The sequence below is a fragment of the Amblyomma maculatum genome, chromosome 3, assembly GCF_055883805.1.
Source record: "Amblyomma maculatum isolate TAMU_Amacu chromosome 3, ASM5588380v1, whole genome shotgun sequence".
Taxonomy (NCBI): domain Eukaryota; kingdom Metazoa; phylum Arthropoda; class Arachnida; order Ixodida; family Ixodidae; genus Amblyomma; species Amblyomma maculatum.
Genome location: NC_139346.1, coordinates 144858322 through 144882296, shown reverse-complemented (window position 1 = coordinate 144882296; position 23975 = coordinate 144858322). Strand labels below are relative to the sequence as shown.

General features: G+C 45.3%; 3 pseudogenes across 1 annotated transcript; 1 reads left to right on the top strand and 2 right to left on the bottom strand.

The window, feature by feature from the left end:
- Nucleotides 1–8606: 8606 nt before the first annotated feature.
- Nucleotides 8607–9375, bottom strand: LOC146196242 (uncharacterized; annotated as a pseudogene).
- Nucleotides 9372–15354, bottom strand: LOC146196241 (uncharacterized; annotated as a pseudogene). The gene is made up of 2 exons (XR_014705709.1): nucleotides 14296–15354; nucleotides 9372–13754 (listed from the first exon to the last, which is right to left on the bottom strand). The product of XR_014705709.1 is annotated as an uncharacterized LOC146196241 (transcript).
- A 3400-nt stretch (nucleotides 15355–18754) lies between these two features.
- Nucleotides 18755–22478, top strand: LOC146196240 (uncharacterized; annotated as a pseudogene).
- Nucleotides 22479–23975: the final 1497 nt, after the last annotated feature.

Sequence of the window (23975 nt, the reverse complement as noted above, 5' to 3'; positions counted from 1 at the left end):
TTAACATTCTTTCAGGCCTGTTGTTTTCCTCTGTAGCATTGTTACATATGACTGCAGCACAGCCCAGAAATAACATTCACTTGCATCATGAAAAATTATACCTGTAACTGTACTGCTTTCCTGCCCAGGTTTTTTTCATCATTTTGTTACGTCGGGGTCATCAGATGGACGCAAAAAAGCGGCGAAAGATGTTTGGTCGCCACCTTGCTTTGAAACTTTCAGACGTTTCTGCTGCAAAGCCCCTTATCACAGACAAGCAGTGAGAGACATCCACTTATACTGTGTTTATTTTGGTTATTTTTAATGGTTTCAAAAGTTCTTTGAACCTTTTAGTTCTTAGCTGTGACTGCAATATTTTGCTGTTTTTTCATTCCTGTGTGTGCCTCATAAGAAGTCTGCACAGCAGCACAGTGCAGCGTAAGGTACTAGTCAGTGGCTATTTCGTTTGCTTTTTGGTTTGTCTTAAAGAAAAAAAATGAAAACATGATTTTTTTTGTCGCTCCACCTATGGTGTGGTTAAAGTTCATCACTTTCAGCGATTACCTGAACATTTTTTTTTTGTGCTCAACCATGTGGTGTGGTTGATGTTAACTACATTTAGCTACTTTCTCATGGCAATTGTTTTATTGCTTGTGGGTCTAGGTTGCGATTTTCATTATTGAACTAAGATATTTTTGCTGCCCACTTGATATCGCATTATGTGTTTACTTGTGAATTTCTAGTCACTGGCTCCTTGAATATTAGTTTTTTGGTTTCTGCCAGATAGGGGAGACAGCTTTTGTATATTTTATGTTACTTCACGTGTGGTGTGAAAGCCTTAATTGCATTTAGTTATTTTCCTGTAGCGGATTTTTTGGCCGCCTGCAAGCCAAAGCAAGTGTGAGTGGGCTGTGGGTTTCATTGCTTTTATACTAGTCTCTGGCTCCTTGCCTTTTAGTTTTTTGGTTCCTGCCAGATAGGGGAGCCAATTTTTGCATATCTTTTTATATGTACTTTACCCATGGTGTGATAGCTTTTTTTTTACATTTAGTTATTTTCCTATATAGCGGATTTTATGGCCGCCTGCAAGCCAAAGCAAGTGCGAGTGGGCTGTGGGTTTCATTGCTTTTATTCTAGTCTCGGGCTCCTTGCCTTTTAGATTTTTGGTTTCTGCCAGATAGGGGAGCCAATTTATGCATATCTTTTATATGTCACTTTACCCATGGTGCGATAGATTTTTTTGTCATTTAGTTATTCTCCTATAGCGGATTTTTTTGCCGCCTGCAAGCCAAAGCAGGCATGGGTTTCATTGCTCATAATCTAGACACTGACTCCTTTTGTTTGTTTTTTGGTTTTTGCTAAGTAGGGGAGGCAATTTTTGCATATTTTGTATGTCCCTTCACCTATGGTATGATAGCTTAATTGCAGTTATTTATTTTTCTATGGTAGATTTTTCGGCCACCTTCAAGCCAAAGCAATGCCGAGTCGCCTGAGGGTTTCATTGCTTTTAATGTAAAAACCTGTTGTTAAATGTGATAAAGAAGCCTTTTAGTTTTGTTTTATATATGTATATATATGTGTGTGTGTTTAGATTTGTTTAACTTTTCCTTCACAAATTGTGAGCTTTGTCATTTGAAATATACGTATTGCCTTTTGTGATAATATACATTTTTCACTTGTTTCCGAAAGCTTGTTTCTTGTCATTGCATTACAACTATACAACACATAGAAACTGATAAACCATAGAACTTATATACCAATACAAATACACTATAACCCTAATAGAAAAAATAGCACTGATAGGTCACAATAGAACTAAAAGAAATTTTATGAGTGTATTAGCTGTATCGTTTCATAATGCAATAGACAAAACTGGTAGGTTGTTCATCAGTTTATTGTATCAGAATTTTTTCTAGGGAATTGTCTCGGGCATAAGGACTGTAACGGAAACCTTTTTACGCTTTGTCGGTTCCCTGATCAGTCAGAACCCTTCCGCCTTTTCTTTTTACACAAAATACAGCAACCTCTCTTTGCGAGACATTGCTGACATTCACATCCCTTGTGATTCTCTCCTCACTACTTTAGACGTGTGTTCGCTGTACATGAACATATCCCGCAAAGACAGTATTCAATCCGTAAAAGCATATTTATAAGACTTCATGCGCTAACGATCGTGTAGATGGCATAACCCTTGCTGCATCGCTTAAATTTTCTTGAGTTGAACACTTTTGAACCTAATGACAACCATCACGCTCAAATTAGCGGCACGTCGATGAGTTCAAAAATCGGGTCTAACTATGCAAATACCTTCATGGGCGTATTAGAATACCATTTAATGTCCAGTCGCTCACTCATATTATAAACGCTATATAGACGACATATTCTTAATTTGGGAGCATGGCGAGTCTGAACTACTTTCATTCATTACTGCTTTTAGTAATGTACACAGTTCGATATCGTTTTCGCACGCTTACTCGACTGAACGTATTAACTTTCTGGGCGTGACTGTGCTCTTACAAGATGGCAAGTTAGTTACAACGCTCTAGAAGCAACCCATAGACAGACACCGGTACCTTCACTTCCAAAGTAGCCACGTAAAATATTGCAAGACGAGTATTCCATAATGCCAAGCACTCCGCTACAAACAGATCTGCTCTTATCAGTCTGATTTTAACCGTAACTGATTGGCCTTGAAAGAGGCGTTAATGGAACAAAACTACAATGCTCCACTAATCAAAGACGCGTTTGCACTTTCAGATCAGCTTTTCCGAAGAGCACTCTTGGACACATCCCATCGCCCTGAGTCCAGCAAACAAACTTGCTACTGCTGCACTCAGCTTCTATTCCTGTTACTGGCGTTCGTCACAAGCATCACAGCATCATCGGACAAACCGAACGCCTTAAAATGATATTCCGTGATCCGCCAAAGGTAGTCAATAGGCGATCAAAACATTTACGTGATATGCTAACTTCTAAAGTTTCAAAAATCTCGGAAGGCCAAGACGCAAAATATGTGCAGATATGACCACCTCAGTAACGGCTACTAGCACTGCTTCTAAGTACCGCATAAAATTAAAATGTACCTTCTGCTGGGACACTTCAAAACGTAATCTATCTTTTGGAGTGTTCAGTGAGCAATAAGCAAAGTTCAAACCAAAACTTCCTTCCGTGTACGATTCAATAATGATAAGGCTTACTGCACATCTCTCCCCAACCTTCCGCTTTCCAAACACGTCAGCATTTCCGGCTGCTCATTCGCCAAATAAGAGTTACCATTTTAAATTCGGGTTTTTAGAGGCATCATGATTTAGAAACCTGTGAGCCATATCTAATTTACAAATTTGATACTATCTCGGCAGGTTTAGACGAATTCCCAGGTGCGCCGTCTCTTTTGCCACGCTAACTACTTGGCTTTTTACATATGTGTTCGCGCTTACAATCTCGATTTTTTTTTCTGTATTTTTCCTTATCATTTCTGATTGCATTGAAACAGCGAAGTGTGTTCTTTGACCTGTTACGAGTCATGATATTTCTTTATAAATTCTGACTTCAAAGCCGTTTTCCAACTACAGATTTGTTCACTCCGATAAAGGCCGGTCCCTGGCTGAAACATCGGTATTAATGAACTTTTCGCCGTTACCATCTCCTCTTATTGCCTTACCCTGGATCCAACGCCTTGTCACTTCGGATGTCTCCTACCTTGGAACGGATCACGCAGAAAGCATCTCATGGACAAGCAGTAAGGTCACGACTGTTGTCTTGGGTGAGTCACAAACTGATCACCTGCACCAATAAATCGATGCAAGGCAACCTGGAACACCTGCTTCTGAGTCTCTATGTGGCGCCGTCATCGATGACGCCAGGAACCTCCTTGACGTCGTTGAATGCACTACGAGGACCATAATTTTTCATGTGGGAACCAATGATCTCACCTCAACCTCTGGAAGTGCTGCGTTTAGCAAGTACCGTGTTCTACTTGATTGTGGAGCAGCGCCCTGAAGTTAAGTGTATTTACGCGTTTCATTCTGCCCAGATCTGTGAACCAACGTCGGCGGTTTCGAAACCAAGCCTTTATTCGTCGTCTTAACAGAGAAGCATGTAAATGCAACGCCCTTCTGCGCAATCACTGCCGCAAATCGCGACAAGTCTCCTTTGTTAACCATGGATTTGAATGGCATGCTACCGCACCGTGCTCTCGTGGCTGATGGTCTCCACGCGAACTTCGAAGGAACAGCTGTAGTTGCGAGCCCTCTTCGGAGGCTGTGCTTCTTGCTGCCAAGCAACCATTCTTCGTCTTCGTGGTACGATTCGCCAGTTGATGATCCTGCTGCAATTGATTCTGTCGTTGTTGATTCTGCTGACCCAGGTGAACATTTCCTTCTGGTTTCTTGCCGGTTCTGCTGGAACTAGGAGGCAATCTGCTGGCTGTGCTGGTTCCAGCAGGGTGCATACTTGTTTTCTGCTGGTCCCAGCAGGCAGCCTGCTGGTTGTGCTGGTGCCAGGAGGATGTGGTTTTCTGTTGGCCAGAGCAGGCACCTTGCTGGTTACTATGGTTCCAGCAGAGTCTCTCTGGTTTTCTCTACTGGTTCCAGCAGGGTATGGTTTCCAACTGGGAATTGCTGATGGAACCAGTAGTTAACCTGCTGGATTTTATTGGCTTGAACTGGATCCAGCAGTGCACCCAGAGAGTGTGTTTGGACTGCTCCCATTTTATAACCTACTGGCTTTCAACTACAACTGTTGGTCACAGCATTGAAAACTAGTTTGAATTTTTTTAGGGAAAAGACAGTGTCTGCATAACAGCACAAGACGGGTATCATTGTACTTTGCGAGTGGATGCCTCATGTTTGTTTAAATAAAACAAGCAATGAATTAACTAGTCCAACAATTCATTCTTTGAGTTTGGATCTGCTCTTTCTAGCTAAGGACTTACCGCGTTTCAACCGTGTGTGCTGATCCACTCAGTAAGGGTTTTGGCATAGTAAAAGACAACCAAGTTTGGAAATACACATATCAGAATTTATATTGTACACGCCTGTGTAGTGCATTAAAAAAAGGGGTTATCTTCAAAGGCCAAGCTGAAGCTGGGCTTAGGTAATGTGGAAATGGCCTGCTTCACACAATGCCCATTCAGGGAATTTATTGTTCATTTGAGGGGTACTCGTAAAACTGACAGAAGAAATTTTCATGAATTTACAATAGCTAAATTTTACGGACACTGAAAATATCACTGCTAATTTCCCCTCAATGTTTTGATACAGTATATACAATTCATTACATCTATATAATGGCAAATACAAAAATCATTTATGAATATAGCATCATTATAAACGATCTGAACAGGAACAAGATGCAACAAAAAAAAATACTTGTTCCTAAAGTAGCAACTCGGCACAGTGGCAACAATGGCTTATTAGCAACCTTCATAGCATATATCTCTCAGCCATATAGAGTACTTGGGAGGATTAAAATGTTAACCTTTAGAAACTTGATCTCATAAAATTATTTTGAAAAAGGCAACATTTCAAATTGAAAATGGCTGAACAAGTAAATTATATTGCGCCAGAGTGTGAAAAAGCACACTACTATTCCATGACCAGGGCATATCAGATCACACAGAGACATTTATCATCGCGCTCCTTACACACAAATGGTACTGCATGAATTGCTCTGCTCTGAAGAAGTCCTCGCATGTAGATAAAATTGACATTCAAAAACACTGAAGAAGACCTCGCATGTACAGTAAAAGCTCGTTAATCCGGATCTCAAGGGACCGGAAAAAATGTCCGAGTTAACCGAATTCCGGATTATCGAATGCACCATGAAAATAAGAAAAATGTACGGCGCATAAACATACCTTTATTGCATGAAAAACTGCGTTATTTTTGTTTGCCTAGTCGCCGGAATTTGCGCAAGAACGATTTTCTTCAACCCCATCAGGTGGTGGTGCGCACGCTCACTGTCGCGACACTCTACACAAAATTCTTCTAGTACAGCGAAGGCCTCCGCGGCCTCCTGCACCGTGCGACGTCGCGACGGCGGGTCGCGATCGTCTTCATCGGAATGATTTTCGTCCCCGTCGAGCACTTCCGATAATATGTCATCGTCAGTCAGTAGGCCAGCAACGGCAGCATCATCGTCTATTGCTACGTAGTCGGCAAGCTGGACACCACTAGGTAGGAGAAATTCAAAGCGCCTGTCATCCACCTCTTCGTTGTCCATATTTTCTGTGGGCTCCGGGGTATCCTCTGCAGTCACCTCTGGAGGAACGTCACAATCATCAGGGCGGACAAACCCGCTGTGCCTGAAGGAGTTGGCTATGACCTCGGCCGGCGTGTTGTTCCAAACTTGCACTAAAATGTGAATGGCACTGAGGAGGTTTAGGTCATATTCTCGCCCTGCCTCCTTGCACAGCAGCATCCGCTCTAGCACATGCTTCCTGTATCTGCATTTTACGTTCTGAATTATGCCCTGATCCAGCGGTTGCAGTGCAGCCGTCGTGTTCGGAGGAAGGAATACGAGCTCGATGCACTCCAGCCCTGTCACTCGGGTGTGCGCGCTGCAGTTGTCCACCACAAGTAAAACCTTGCGCTTGTTAGCGGAGAAGCGGCGGTCGAGCTGCCGCAGCCAAGCTTGAAAAATATCCGAGGTCATCCAGGCTTTTCTATTGGCTCGATACTCCACCGGCAAACGGGGAATGTTTTTAAAACACCTTGGGATTTTTGCCTTCCCGATGACGAGTAGTGGCAGGCGCTCCGTGCCTGACATATTTGAAGCGAGAAGCACAGTGATCCTTTCCTTGCTCCTCTTCCCTCCAACGCACGGGTCACCCTTAAAGGTGATCGTTTTGTCCGGCAAGGCTTTGAAAAACAATGCCGTTTCGTCGGCATTGAAGACGTCGGCAGGTTCATAGCGAGCCAGGTACTGGAGAAGCTCGGTTGTCTTCCAGTCAGCAATGCGACGTTCATCCACCGCTGCCTTCTCCCCACACACGTTTCTAAAGACTAGTCCGTGCCTTTCTTTGAAGCGGGCGAACCATCCTTCAGACGCACTGAAAGATTCTATGTTCATTTTCTGTGCGTACCTGTCAGCTTGCTGACAGATCAGCGGGCCACTCAAAGGAAGCTGTCCGTCACGCATATCTGTAATCCACCGTAGCAGTGCTTCTTCCAGTTTCGGGTGCGCAGCCGTCCTTAGCCTTTTTCTCTTCCCGGTGAATTTGCCGCTGTCAAACGCTTCGAAAATTTTTTCTTTGTTTTTCACGTAGTCGCTTAGCGTGCTTCTCTTGACGCCATACTTTTTCATTACCTCTTGACGAGAAATGCCTTCGTTCAGCTCCTTCAATATCTTTACTTTTCTTTCTAAATCATTTGCTGGCTGCTGTGGTCGTTTCGCTGGGGTGGCGGTCGCCATCACTATGAAGAACGACGGCGATGGCACAACGCACAAGCACAGTCGACGAACGCAACGTGCACCCACAACACAAACAATGGAGCAGCGTAAGGGCACTGTATCGTAGGCGTAGCACACGTGTATATTCTAGTTCACTATACACACGTGGCGTTGAGCAGCAGAACAAACCGTCCCGTCGTCCTTGCAGCTTTCAGTAGATGCTGGATGGTCCGGCGGCCCAAAACCCCAAACCCATGCATCGGGTGGTGGCTGGCGCCACCTAGCCACTGCTCGCTCATTCACTATCATCATCGTCATTCTCAAACCCTCATGCAGCTTTTGTTCGGTTTCGGTTTCTCCAACTCTCCTGCAGTCTCCTGCCACGCCGTCGGTTACGGCAAGGAGTGTGTGCCTCCGAACCGCCGAGCATCGCGCGGCTTACTGGAAGTGGCGATAGCCCTCGGGAGTTGTCAGAGTTAACCGGTGCACGGCTAAATGCCTCCGAGCTAACGAGCATTTCACACCATTGAACTATACACAGTTTTGCCGGGACCGCGCCGCGAGTCCGAGTTAACCGAATTTCCGAGTTAACGAGATCCGGATAAACGAGGTTTTACTGTATATAAAATTGACATTTAAAAACACTGTTGGCATAGCATAATATATGCAGCTAATGAGAAACGAAATGAGGGGAAAAAGCACACAAAAACTAGAAACATTTGATAGAATACAGTTTGAGAATAATTTAGACCACCTGGTGGTAATGCACTAACAAAAATGCCCAAATATACAGCTGTTCCAACATTTTCCTTTCACCGAATCGAAGTTGTTACAGACAAGATCCAATCGAATGGCAAAGTGGCTGCATTTCCCCAATGCAGTAGCACTTTAGATCCCTCAAATGCTGAGCATGTGCACATTGGTTCGATGGAGGTGAAACGAAAATATATAATGCATAGTGAATGCATGTTGAAGAGCTCTAGAGGTGAAAGGCCATTTGGAGCTCTCCACCAATGATGCTCCATATATCTATTTCATTCTTGAATATTAAACCCTCAGCAAAATACAGTTTTCCTAGAGATGACAATTTACATCAGCAAAAAGAGCTATTGCAGTAGCACTAGCTCTTGTATTTCTTGTTGCATTAGGCCATAATTCAAATCAGCTTATTGGCTATGCTTTTACACGACACCTGCATTATCCAAGCTGAGGACCCAAAAATCAACTGCACGTGGTCAAAAACACAAATTGTAAGCAATTTTCTGGGGTGAAATCATTTCTGGCACAGAACAAAACAGTGAAAGAAAACAGGTACGCTCATTATCCTGATAGCAACCGACAGAGAGCATTTTCAAAGACATTCTTACAAAAAAAAACTCTTCCCTCTGATTTTATATGGTTACATAAGGCAACTTTAGTAAAAAGCTCCACTAGTTGCTGGAAATTAGCATCCTCGGATCTCAATATGTGCTGTGTAGGCACAATTTGACACGAATTTGTTTGAAAGTGCAAAAATCCTTAAAATGCCTGTAGTGTTATAAAGGAAACAATGAGCTTTATTTTAGGCATGTTCTCAAATAAGTCTGTAGGGCTGTGATGTCTGCCTTGTTTAGCCTTGAGTATCGCTCATTGTAAAACACAAGGCCTGGAGACACAATAACTCGGTCATGTTCTACAACAAGGCCTGTTATGATGTTGCCAACTTTGTCTCGAACGAGGTGAAGTAGCTGGTCAGACAGCTCGGGGCCTGCTGAGAAATGAAGCACCTTTACCAGGGCCAGCTTTTGTCAAGAATTTTAGGGTCTAAGGGCTAGCTAAAGCTTTCAGACTCCTGAAATTGTTGGCCATCACAAGACGCTCCGCAATGTGCAACGGTGCGCATTTTGCTGATGTGACTAGTGTTGTGGGCGCCACTGACGACAGTGCCCCAAGCGGAATGCTAACCAGGCGGACCGCCGGGAGACCCCGGCATAGGCGACGGCCTAAGCAGAGCGAAAACAGGCGCCATTACCTGATGTATAAATAAACAGTTTTGCGTGTTATACCGGCTACGCCTACCACATGGCGGCAGCGGTGGGATAACCAACCCAGCGTAACACCCAGAAGGACAGCGAGCCCAACGTAATTGGCCGCAGCATCATGCCAGACACTCGCGGCGCGAAGATCGCGCGAGCGGCACTCCGAGAATGACGTTCAACCCGCTCGCCGTGGAACTGCCGACAAAGCTCAATTTCCGTAAGCCCGAAGATTGGACACGATGGCACCGCAGGTGGGAACGCTACCGACTCATCTCCGGTCTGACAGGACAGGACGAGACGACACAAATCAACACATTACTCTACGCCATGGGCGAAGAAGCGGAGGACGTGCTCGCTGCTTTGAAACTGACAGACAAACAGATGGCATCATACTCCGCCGTGGAGAGTCATCTGTGAGAGAGCACGATTTAAATCTCGGAAACAAGAGCAGCATGAAAACGTCGACGCATTTGCGACTGAACTGTTCAAGATGGCCGAAAGATGCGATTACGGAATTCTCAAAGACGAACTGATTTGGGACAGGCTCGTGGTCGGCTTGCGAGACGTAAAACTCGGCAAGAGCCTGCAGATTGACGGAGAACTCACTCTCGAAAAAGCAATCACAGCTGCCCGCAATTCAGAGAGCGTGAAAAATCAACACAAGGAAATTCGCTCCATCGAACAGCCAGCTCTTGACATGAGAGAAGTTCGCGGCCAGACAAACGTCAAAACTCGCCGCAACGAAGCGAAGGTGCCTTTCAAGTCGCGCCCTCAGCGTACACACAAGACGGGAGACGAACGCTGCAAGTGGTGTGGTGATGTGCGTGACCACACGAAGACACAGTGTCCCGCGATAGACAAGACGTGCAACCAGTGTGGGAAAAAAGGCCACTACACCCGCGTCTGCATGTCTAAGCCGAAGAACGAGACCTCGGACCTCGAGTATCCGACAACGACCAAAAGATCTCGGAGAGCTATATCTAGGCGAAATAAAAGTGGGAGTGAACACGCCGTGGAGGATTACTGGTAGCGTGAACAACTTGCCTTTTACCTTCAAGGTCGACACCGGCGCGGATGTGACTGCAATCGCACACGACCAGTACGACAGAACCGTCATGGGACCCATCAAGTCAACGCAACAGCTGTTGATAGGCCCAGGCCAGACAGCGATAGCCACTATTAGCTACATCGATGCAACCGTCACCTGGTGCCACACTGAAGTCCAAGAAGCAGCCTTCATCATCAAAGGATTAAAAGAACCGCTGCTCAGTCCACCAGCTATAGAATCACTTGGGATTCTACAGCGCCCTCTTGAGCTAGACGAAACCCTCGCACAATCAACTGATGTCCCCAACTTCTTGGCGTCATACCCAAAGTTAACGTCTGGGCGTGGAGTCATGAAGACTGAGTACCGCATCAGTCAAAAAGGATGCTGAGCCATACGCAGTCAGTTATCCTAGACGCGTGCCTCTTCCACTGCTTCCACTTGTGAAGAAAGAAATAGAAAGGATGGAAGACTTGGGAGTCATCCAGAAGATCGAGCAAGCAACCGAGTGGTGTTTTCCAATGGTTGTTGCACGAAAAAACAACAATGAGCTGTGCATCTGCGTGGACAATGGTCAACTCAACCAACAAATAATACGCGAACGTGTGCTCATGCCTACGGTGGACGAGTGTCTTGCAAAATTAGCAGGTGCAAGTTTTCAGCTGCCTAGATGCACGAACAGGGTACTGGCAGGTGCCACTGTCCAAGGACTCTCACGAATACACAACCTTCATCACATCAGTTGGCAGGTTCCAGTTCCTGAGGCTTCCCTTCGGAATCTCCACAGCGCCAGAGTTCCACCAAAGAGAAATGCTCCGTGTGCTCGAAGGACTAGATGGTGTGAGTTGTCTACAAGATGACATCATGGTCTCGGGGAAGACAACTGAGGAACACGACACCAACCTACTGCTGGTGCTAAGGAAGCTGGAAGATGCAGGTGGTACCCTCAACATCGACAAGTGCTCCGTTCGACAAACAGAAATAACATTCTTAGGACACGTAAACTCAACAGGAGTTAGCGCCGACCCAGAAAAGGTCAGGGCCATAGTCCAGCTCGACCCACCATGTGATGTGTCAGAAGTCAGGTCTTTGTTGGGCTCTGCAAACCACCTAGCGAAATTTCTTCCAGAGCTAGCAGACTTTACGAAGCCTTTCAGAGACTTACTCCACCAAGACGCCGACTGGCACTGGGGCCCAGCTCAGCAGCCGCGTTTTGACAAACTCAAACAAGCTTTAAGCAGGATGCCGATTCTCACTCACTACGATGCTCAGTCGCCTCACACAGTGTCTGTGGATGCTTCCTCGTGGTCTTGGGGCTGTACTTCTACAGCAGTGGCACAAAAAGCTCCTTCCTGTGGCATATGCATCACGCTCCCTTACGGATACAGAACAAAGATATGCCCAAATCGAAAAGGAGGCACTGGCAATCACAACGGCTCGCGAACATTTCCGCAAATACCTGCTGGGATCAACCTTTCACGTGGAAACGGACCACAAGCCGTTAATACCGCTGCTGACGTCTAAATGGCTTGACGAGCTAAGTCCTCGCCTTCAACATTTCAGGATGCGCCTTTTGGAGTGCGACTACACCATGTCCCACACTCCCGGCAAAAAGCTGTACACAGCTGACCTTCTGTCCCGGAAGCAAGCCATCTGGGAAATCAGCAAAGAAAGAACTCTCGAGACTGCAGTGCGCGAGATTGAAGAATTAGCACTTGAACAGCTCCCTGCTTCAAACCAAATGCTGGACAGAATCAGGGCAAGCATCCAGTCAAACGAAACACTTTCCAGGGTGGCTACATTCAGCACATCATGGCCAACTGTGCATGGGCTGTCACCTGACCTGAAAAGGTACGTCGAGGTGGCTAGTGAGATTTCGCTCGTTGATGGTCTGCTATTTAAAGGCGACAGAATATCATCCCGCCAGACATCAGAGTAGAGGTTCTGGAAAAACTCCATGCAGGCCACTTGGGCACAAAGAGGTCCCGAGCGGGGGCAAGAGAATGCATATGGTAGCCAGGCATAGGCAAGCACATTAAAGACTACGTGGAAATATGTCCAACTTGCAGAGAGCACAGAAAGCCAGAAATAGAACCCCTGCTTCTAACCCCATTGCCAGCAGACGCCTACCACAACTAGCTGCTTAAGTTGACCAATGTTTGACTCAAATGCAAAGCAAGTATGTACCCAAAGTGGTCCTTGGTGTACAGCACTCTGAGGAATGTGCAACAACTGATGCAAGTTGAAGGTGATGTTTTTCTCCGTAGAAAAACTGCATGTCAACAACAAACTTTACCAAGCAGTCTGTGCTCTCAGCTGTCATTCATGGTCACTGTGTACTGTAGAAGGGCAGTGCCTTTCACAAGTAATGCAAAGTGTTTAAGGTATTGCCGTGGAAGGATGCCTCCTAAACATGATAATGCAAAATAGAAAAGCCACTGTTGCCACTCCGAGGCTTTTCAATATTTCCTCAAATTGAGCGCGGAAGGCGTGACACACACCTATGTGGTTTTATAGCACACAAACGCTTATCAATGGCTGCCACAGTTTGTGCGCCCCAATGTAGTGCTGTTGCCCTACACCAGAAAGCCAGTTCAGTTACCTGCCGCAACACACCTAGCAGCACACAGTGCATATAATCTGAGGTAGAGCCCGAGATTATACTAAAGTATGAAAGATTAATTAAAGGCATTACGCCTTTTACACCCTGAACAGATTGTCCAGCTTCAGCAGCCTCAATCATCATGATTTTGGTGCCTTCCGCAGTCCTGTCAATTAGAACAGTTTTCAATAGGTTCAGTAAGATGTCTTGTCGGCATAGTTGGTGCAGCACTTCTGACATCTTAAGTTGCACGAACAGACACATTTGTTTGGCATTGTAAGAAAAGAGGAAAAGCAGATAAATTTAGAATTTATAAATTTTTCATACATTTCAGTGCCTCTAAATATTGACACATTTATTGACACCTGCATTCCTAAGAATATACTTCTAGAATGCATTTTTAAAAGCTGACAATGTGCAATGACTTTGAAACAAGATATTGGTACTCCAAATAACAGACACTTCCAGAAGTGCCCCTGAACTGAGAAGTGGTAAGACCAAATAAACTGAACACTGTTTAAGAAAGGTGCTTACAATGAAAATCTGCTTTAATACACCTTACAAGAAAGCTACTGAACTCTTAATTCTGTTCACTAACCATCCACTGAAGACCCAGGCTGCAAACATTATCCACAGCACTATAGTAGCCGTTCAATTCGGTCAAGTGCAGCATGGCTGCCCGTGCAGGTGAATCAGCCCAGCAGCTGAAGCAGTACACCTGTGTAAGCAAGCACATTTATTTCAGTGCTAAGTATCACAAACTAGCAAGTATACAACCAATGCTAACAACATCCAGACACTATTTAACGAACATATATCTTGTTATTTAATATATTTGCTGCAATCCTGTCTGTAATGTTCACTGCCTTTATTCTACTCCAATATGAGCACTATATGTATTCTTTGGCAACGGTATCAAAGACTACACAAATAGTACGAATGTTGCCAGGATTTTGTAATGGTTGAGGGGGGGGGGGCAAACCCATTGCATCACAGTGTGGGAGGGAGGGGGAAAAGATTACATGCACAAAAATTACATGCATAACTGCACTGGACTATCAGTTGTATGTGCCTTTGTCTGGTGTCTTTGGCTTCAAGCACATAAGATTCCATACTGACTGTGGAGCACATTGCTGAGCCCAGCATCTGCTCCACAAATTACAGTTCTATGCACTCCAACCTATTGTAGCATTGATAAATAATGTTCTGAAGCTGAACTGCTCAAGCAATTTAACTATTAAACTGAAAAAATAAACTACCTTTGAGTGCACAGCTTTTTTGCCAGCCATTGATTTGATGCCGTCAGTGGAAAAATGATCGATGTTTTGCACAAATGAACCTAATAGCAGAGTAGAGTCATGCCTGGATGTTTCTGGCTGTACCACAGAGCAGATACAAGAACATTTTTCTGCCAAATGTTCCTCGGTAGTTCATTTGCTGTTAACTTAATCGGCCACACACAAAATTTTGACCACTTGAGGATTGGGCTTCCATCAGTGTCAATACTGAGGATGAGGTCATATTTGTACTGTAATTTGTGCCTGAGGTCTCTGTAAAAGGAAACAATTTGTTATATCGGTCGTTCTGTCCTTGTTAAAACACAAACTCTGCTGTATAGAATGAAGTCTCTCACAGAGTGGAGTGACAACATCATTTTTGCATAGCAAAGAAGTAACTTCGCAATGGGCAGTGTTAAAAAAAAGCATCCATCCTGAAGCATCTGCTGGCCAGTGTATTGATGTCCGCACACGGAATGTTTCTTGTACTCCATTCCTCTTGGGAAGATTGCCAGTGGTCTCGGCAAGAAGCCTCATACAGTTCCCACCTTTAAAGCGAAAACGGGCAGCTTTAATTTCAGCCTCAATACCCTTTTTGAAGCAATACTTTGTCGTAGCTATGTCGTGCCGAGCTAGCACGTGCATTATTAGCCTTTGGAGGGCTTCGACTCCCCTCCATGGAAGTACAAATTCCCAAACAAAGTTGACTGTTAATGCCAGTAAATTATCAGTAGAGAAGGCACAGTCTTCCTGCAAAATTTGCGACAGGTCTTCTGCGTAGATGGGATTCTGTGGGTCTTCACTTGATGATGACGCCACCACCAATTCAGCGTTCAAGGGGCCTCCATTAGTCACGGTATTCTGTGTGTGTGCTGGCAGGTGAGCCCACGGTACACGTCTCTGTGCAATTGGAATCGAAGGCGCCGCATGGCCTATTTCGGCAACTACACTGTCGTGGGCTTGAGTTACGTCAGTGGCCTGCCGCAGAGCACGCGATTCCTGTGCGCAGCGGGTTGAGCTCTGCAGATACGTTTTCGTTAATTATAGGATGGAGAAGGCGCTTCCTGGATAGAGGTATTCCTTCCTGCGGCCCATACTCCACCCAGGGCGGCTCCGTGTAGACCATGAACTGACACTGCAAAGATCTCGTTGCAATATAGTCGCTCAACTACTGAAACTTCGGTCCGCCAGCTTCCACACACCGTAACACCATAACGCACATTTAGGTTAGGATTGTTTTGTAGGCCACTTGGTGATCCATACTTTAAGAAATGCTTCGGCTCTGTGGTGTGTTTTCTACGTCTTGTCCTTGACTGCAGCGTCGAAGCATTTCTTGAAGTATGGATCACCAATTGGCCTACAAAACAACCCTTCTTAGCCATATTTCTTCTACTGTAGGCTCTTTTGTGTTCTCTCCTCCTGGACAGGCAATGTGCTTTGTTGACGACTGGGCAAGTAGGTAAGGGTTCATATTTAACCAGCCAAAGGATGAGACACAGGGAAGAAGAGGACAGGACAAGGCTGGACTAAGAACTGAATGTTTATTGAACGGAAGAAAACAATGAAGACTCCTTCCAAAAAGCACGCGCACAACCCAACCGGTGGAATGGCAAGAAATTGAGAAGATGAAGAAAATTCAAAGCCAATTTAAAGTCAAGGCCTAACTAACGACGTTTCTAATAGAGTGAATTCCTTACAATTAAGGTTAATCGATGCCTTAGCCACAGGGTCACGACCCGAGTATCTTATAGAAGGGATTGAAAACTTGAGAAGGAACTTCAAAGAGTTCTAAAGGTGACATGCTGCAAACATTATAAATCAGTTAAATATTAATTTTAAAATGTGAGAAAGCTCTTTCAAAAAAATCTGCTATGAGCTATTGCCACGACTTCTTAGTATTTGCGCTGGTTGATATGCTGTGTTTACTGATGTCGAAGTGACATTGCAGGTGGCTGGTCTGGTGGTTGCGCGGTTTTGCGTCGTGTCGCTGACCACTTCCGGGAAAACAACCTCTGCTCCTGGCAGACAAAGAAGCAGGATTCACTGTCCTTCCTCCGAAAAAGTGAGACAGGCCGTCAACGAGAACGAGGTGTGTTTTCTACGTCTTGTCCTTGCCTGCCGAGCCGAAGCATTTTTTTATGCACATTATAGCGAACTAGAATACTCATCTGGTGGCGCGAACGGAGGTGCGCGCCAGCGGAACGGCTGAAGCAAAACGCCTTTCCTCCACCAAGGGGCGCTGCCGTGCCTTTTACTAGCCCCGCACCGCTGCCCCCGTGCTGCTGAGGGCAGTCGGAACGGCTCTCGGACCACGTGCTCCGGACGGTCACTGCGTTTCGGCGTGGCTAGACGCGGCCTTCTTGCGGACGTGGTCTGCGGAGGTCTGTGGACAGAAATCTATGAACATAGCGAAGTAATGCTTGCACATCAATAAATCGCCTCTTGTGTGCTATAGGTCTGATTGTAGTGCTACGTAGTCCGTACTGAGTAGCACAATATCTAAGAGGAAGACGGACTACCACTGCTTTGCACCGGGCTGTCGGAGCGGTTACCCAGGCGCTCCTAAGACATTTTTGTTCGCCGTTCCCAGAGACGATAGCTTGTTCCACCAAAAATCTATGAATTTTGACACCAAGATTTGGTTTAATGTTACACTTCGAATTCCTTACATCTTAAAAAAAAAAAAGAAAATCCTCGCCTTCAGTGTATTTGTCAACCTAGCAACGTCATGCACAAGCTGCAAGTTTGACTTGCTGGAAATTGGGTTGGGAATATTTTAAATCCCGGCTAAAAGTGACTCAAATGCGAATCAAATGAGCCAAAAAAAGTGACTCAAATGAGCCATTTCAGAAAAAGAAACCCGTATATATAGAGGTGCGCGGGCAGATGAAGCGCGTGTGTAGTTCACCATATGCGCAGGTAAACAAATTTAGCCTGAGTGGTGCATGTAAATAACTGACATCCACCAACAATCTATGCATTTCGTACCGTCCCTTCTTGGTAACACACAACATAGAACGACGCAATTTTTACTACTGCAGAACTGCTCAGAAAGCCAAGGTAAGAAAAAAAATGCCTAGATGTAATTACACTGAAGCTAGTCAAAGCCAGTGGCATGCAGGATTATTTACTAAAGAAGCATAAATGCACCACAACGGGTCAACGACACGGAGAAACATGCACAACCGTCTGAAGCAGCAGCAATGCCGCCGCTAAACTAAGTTGCAATGGCGCCACCTAGTGGCTTCTACACCAAGGAGCACGCTTACGCCTCTCCGTTCGCGCCACTGGGACAATATTCTAGTTCACTGTAATATACTGTAATACGGTTGTAATGCACATTTAGGTCTTGGATTGGTCTGGATGAAGTTGGATTTCAGGCTGCCCATTTCTCACAGTAGTGCATATCAATTTAAAAATAATTACTTGATTACCTAATGTTTGCATTCACTCTAAATAACTGATTTTTACTAAATATTTGTGTAATTATGTACTTATTATTTTCTTCTGAAGTTAGCCGGGACGCGAGGCCCGTTCAAAAGGGTATGGTCTTTTCGCTATCAACATCACGGCGGAGGACGAGACTACCTTGTACGAGAGCTCTCGGCGGCCCCCAATAGACGACTTGGCGGGTTTCCAGCCTGTAGAGAGCCGTAAGAAACGGGGAAAGAAATGGCTGGCGACCATGCAACGCACAACTGACATTTCGGGCGACTCGACGAAGACAGAGAAAAGTGAGAATCTGTTGCTGAAGCCGCCACATCTCGACCGAGCCTCGAAGGAGCAGACAAAGCGAAGCCGGTCAGCATTCGTCCATGGGGACCAAAATGCGACCCACCTGAAACAAACGGTCCTTCACGTGACCAACTGGAGAAGGGCCGTGCAGTTCAGAGCAAAGGCAGGAATGACATTACAGGAAGTAATCGCAACTGCGGATGGAGACACTGAGTTGTGGGCAAGTCAAGAGGCCATTGTGGTGATACACACGGGTCTGAATGACAATGTACAAGAGAACACCACAACCAGCACCTCGGTAGAAGGACTATGCTCGGCGCTTGTGAAGTGGAAGGAGAATGCTAAAAACCACCACTTCCTCGTATATGCCATCCCAGAAGGGACAGTTGAGGAGGGCGACATTCGCAGTGAGTGCAGCAAGTGGAACGCCGACATGCAGATAACCTGCAAGGAGCTAGGGCAAAGGGTGGAATGGGTGGCCCCGAACCTGGCAATAATGTGCAGCACACAGGGCGGGTCATACAACGAACGGATTGCTGAGGTGCTTGGCCATCGCCTAGGGTGCCGGCTCTGTGTTTTTTTAGGGCTAACGCCCTCGAAATTCTCTCCCAGCATGCAAGGCAGGGCCTCCCTACCATTCAGACCCCTCAACGAGAAATAATGGGAGGAACCCCCACGGTACCGACACAGAGAAGAAAATGGTGGCATGAAGACAGGGCCATGGAAGGGCCGCAAGCCTCCTTACACCGAGATGCAGTGGATGCAGATGCTCGGCAGGGTTTTGCTCCAGATGGGCCAGCAAAGTGGACAGCTCAAGGAGGCTGGCCCTGATGCTGCACGCAAATTCTGGCAAAATATAAGAGAGGAGGCGAAACCATAAACCTGCACAAAACTTGAAGGCCCAAGCACAGGTGAAATCCATAAGGAGAAGTGTCTCCAATATGTGACCACATACATGACCCATAAGCTGGAAGCACAGCAAACCAATACGTCTGTATTGGAAACAGCGTCGACAGTCCAGCCCGGAAACAGAGACCTCATCACGCCGAGAGAGCTAGACAGGGCCATAAACAGTAGCAGGCCTGGACGGCATCCCCATCCAGTTAATAAAAAAAGCAGGGCCCAAGACCAGGGAGCTCCTGAGAGATGCCCTTAACGTAGTGATGACATCAGCCTCCATCCCTGAAGAATGGAAGCATTCTAGAGTCCGGCTTGTGGCCAAGCAAGATGGCGATAAAAAATCGGCGGAAAACTATCGCCCTATCACAGTAACACCAGTACTCTACCGTCTATTTGCCCACATCACCAACCAGGAGGATGCAAGCCTGGAAAGGGCGTGCCAAGAAGCTGCAAGAAAGCGAGCTTCAAAAGGAAAGGGACCTTTGGAAATCTCGTGCCTAGGAGCTGCAGGACGAAAACCAGTTCTTAAGAGGGACAATGGCGAGCTTGCAAATGTGTCTGGAGTCCAAACGTTTTCGGTGTAAGAATGCTTTTTCCTCTGCACTTGTCTTTTACGACCCAGATGCGAAATGGCTTGAACATGACAGCTTGTGGCTTTTTGTATACAGGCAAGCAGCAACAAGACAAGACACATTCTAGTGAGCGTATGAAGACAGTTTTGTTTCCCATTGGCATGTCATACTGGAAGCTTGAATGAGTTGCACATGACAATCACAGCCGCCAAGGTTTACTTTCCTCTTGCATTACCCAAAGTATATTGAAACATAATGGTATGAGGGCTAGGTCCTTACCTGTTGCACTTGCTGCATCAGGGCAGAGTGCTGAACATTTTACTCCTTGTGCAAAAGCACAGCAGAAGTAAATCAGAAGTGGAATTGCAACAAGATGGCAACATCCATCAGTAGGTTGTACAAGATATAAATGCTATCCTAGTGAAATGTCAGTTTTCTTGAAAAATAGAGGGGGATAGGTAAAAGAAAAGTTGGAACTGTAAATTTGAGTGTTAAATTCATACAGCTTATTTCATAAGTTTTTTCCTAGGTCTGGCTCATGGCAACACTTCACTGTGACTTTTTTAATGAAAATTTAGGCTAGCAGACTGTACAGTGTATTTGAACTCCCACTGCATGCATGCATGCATGCATGCATGCATTGCATGCTTGTGCCACTTTATAGGATGGCTGCAGCGAGTAGAGCCAAAGCTAGCAGGATTGAGGTTTTAAGCAGCAAGCTGATGTGCGTGAAACCTATTTGTAACGTGAAGTATTATTCATAACCCACTTTTGTCGCAGTTGCTACTGGGAATTTTGCAGTTCTCTTTTCATTGCAGCAAGTCTGTTTTCAGTTAAAGAAATGTGGCAAATCGCGCTTTCTATTATTCTTGAATGCTGTGCAGCTCCGTGCTTTTCAGCTGCTGTGGAAGCAGAGGAGGCTCAAGAGCTGCACTACCTCACAGCTTCAGGTAATCTGTAGGCTAAGATATGACCTCAAATATTATACACTTTGTTTTGTGTGTGCCATTGCAAAGATCCTTATTTTTATTATTTTAGCTCCAAGCGGAGAATTTATTTACATGGGAGATGGTTCTGTAATATGCTGCGTAAATAAGCCAGCTACTTATTATAATCAATTTTTTCTCTTGCTGCATACATACTCAATCGATTTTAAATGCAGCTGACCATAGAAGCTTGTGTGCAGTATGTTTACCATATTTATTTTGCAAAAGCAAGGACTTTTTCTTTCTAGCATGCTCAAATCTATTGCTTCAATTCAAGCCAAACATGAACACCAGTGTGGCCAGAGCACATTCTTTTTCCTCTATGTGCAGAGCACACGCTATCCATGTGATGATACACTTACTAGAAGCAGCGTGCACCAGTTTTCATGGTTTTTGTTTCATTGTTAATTACAGTACGTTTATTGATCCTTGGCATTTTTTTTTATGTTCATGGCCATGAATTTCTGTTGAAGTCAGCTGCTATCACAGCATACGTCTATTAAAGGCCCACTGTCCACCCTCCGGTCGAAAATATTTTCTTCCCCGGTGACTGTGAGACTTCGCCCCTGGAACGCAAGGCCGCAAAATGTTTTTGAAAAGAGTAACTAATAACGCAGTTACAGCCACCGCAATCACCCGATTCTATCCTGCCTCTCTCCTTCCGTTCCCTCGCAAAGGTTTTTCACTCTCCTGCCCGAGGTCGTCTAGCCTCCGCAATACAAATTCCCCTTCCTCCGCGTTTGGCGGGAGGTGGGGCGTGGCTCTCCGCGAGCGCGAAAAAAAGAACGGTCGAGGGAGCGCGTGCCGCTGGATTGTCTGGCCGTGGCGAGGGAAAAGCGTGCTGCGAGCGGTAGACACCCATCCTTCTCCCGTCAGTCAGCGAGCGGACCAATGGACGTCGTTCCCGGTACGTACGTCATTATCGGGGCCCGTCGGGCCAGTGCAGGAAGCGGTGAAGCTGGCTTCTCAAAGGAGAGCATGAGGGAGCTTTGAATTGTATTTTCGATGCTTTGCGGCGCGCGTGTCGCTGTAGAATTTTGCACAGACTATCTCCGGTACCTGATCGAAACACTGGGCTCCTTTTCTTAAAAGGGCCTTCCCTGGACAGTGGCCCTTTAAGATGGATGCTGTTTATTTCTTTTGCCTGACCTCATGCAGGGTGTGACTAAAATTGCTCTGTTATTTTTCTTTTCTCAAAGTTCCATTTAACAAAAGGTGTTATCAGTGGAACATCTGCTAAAAATATTCAAAAACAAGAAAGGAACATTGGTAATCAAAGACACAGCACAAGCAATATGGGGAAACGACGTCCTCGTGGCACGGAGTGTCGCTGGGACAGCTTTCCCCACGAAGAAAGCGTGGGGGGTGGGGGGGGAGCAGCTAAAACAGCCCCTGATGCCCGAGAAGCTTGTTGTGAGAGGTATGTTGTGTCAGCCAACTGTTGCTTGCTCTATTGCATGCCCTAACATATATTTTCACTCCCTAGTATTATGAAAAACATGCAGTAGCAGCAGTTATACTTTTGGCATAGCATGTTGCCAAACTGGTAGGCACAAATGATCCTCACACATTGCATTGAAATTACCAGATACATATACCTCTTCCTTAAAAGCCTCTACATTCAGGTATTGCAACAGATGGTATCAAGACAACTTGCATGGTTTTGTAGCTTTCGTAAAGCTGACAAGCCATGTGCATTTCTGTCCAATGTTGCAGTTTTTGTGTCATTTCAATTGCTGACTGCCAATCTCTGGCTGTATAGCATATCAGTCCTAGTTGCTTCCTTTGTCAGTATGTGCTTTGTAATGTTGAAGTTTGATTCTGTCTATGCAGAAACAATCAAGCACTGGGGCCTCCAGAAGTCGGCGGACACTGCTGAACAGAAAAGAACTTTACAAGGGTTCTGACAAAAAAAATTCAAGATCTGTTAAAATCGAAGCTATGCAAGCAGATGAAATTTGACAAAATATGAGTTCGAAGATAGACGTGGATACATCTTTGCTGAAGCTGTGCATGCAATTAAAATCTGAAAAACTATAACTGTGTTCGTCCAGGACACACATGGATGCTGTGGGCATAGCACGAAGGTGTCATCACGCATTATGCAGGTTTTTTGTAGAATAATTTTACTACAATAGAATATGCACCAAGATTTTGGACCCATAGCCATTCCTTTTTGTTGCATTAGTAGTAGAAATGCAGCAACAAGGAATCTAGCAGTCAATTTCATGCTTCTGTGCTGTTAATTTGCTGAAAAGTGCACCAGAACAAGTGTTCAGGTTCATGCGGACAAAAGCTTGCTGCTTGGAGATGTTTTCTATATCAACGAGTAATGAGTCGGCTGACTTTTCGCAACCCTCTGCAGGAACCAGCAGCTGCTGATTAGACTGGCAGCACAAGTAATGAGTATTTCTGTTGCAACAGCACCGGCTGAATGCCAAGAGCCGAAACTAGAAGGGTTTGCAGACTCTGAACCTACCAAGAAATTTTTTATGTGTATAAACAACACATTTGACACACTAAATTCAAGGAGCATGCACCAAAAGGGGTTCAGAAAATCATTAAATGAGAGAAATCTGAACAGCATTGAGGCCATGTTTAAAACCTCAACCATTTACCTTTCATCTCTGAAAAAATCTATAAATGGTTGAAGACTGGTAGAGACAGCTCGGAAAACAGGATTTGCTGGTTTCATTATGTGCATGAAAAGCCTAACTGCTGTTCACAATTTCACTGTTGGGGAATAGAAAGTCTTGAAATACCTTCCAGCCCACACCACCTGGAACTTTTTCTTGTCACATAGGGGCCACGACAACCCAACTACACAGCAGTTTCGCGCTGCATTAAAAAAAGTAATTGTTTGAAATGAATTGGGTGATGCTGCCAATGGGAACTGTTTACCGCTGGAGGCAGTCGAAATCTTATCGTGCAGCAATGTGTCCAGTGCTTCGGCAAGCGAAAGGTGAAATGCATTGACAGGAAGACTAATTTTGGACAATGACACAGCTGCCCAACACCAACAAGTAGCCAGTGACCACGACTACATCCCTCATCCAGGATACATCACTGAATGGGGAACAAGAGTAGTTACCTAGGCTATGTTGTGCACAAGTTGAATGCAAAGCTGCTGTCTGAACGTTGCATGGCAGCACTTTTGATGCACATAGCTACTCATTTATGTGGAGGAAAAGCAGGGGACTACGCTACCCATCACAAAGCGTAATTGAAATTCACAAAAAAAGTGAGTCACTTGTGCGATGGGCACTACATACTAAGAGCATAACATCGAAGAACTTGCTGAGGGATCTTGTGCATGAGGTTTTCCTTTCAGTGAAAAGAGCTTTTTCCAGAGCTTCACGAGTACATGTTTGACACTGCTCCACTTGAAAATCACTACCTTTTACTTGTAGAAAGCATCAGAGTGCTCCAATGCTCAGTGACACTTGCATATGAAGTATTTTTTCTTTTC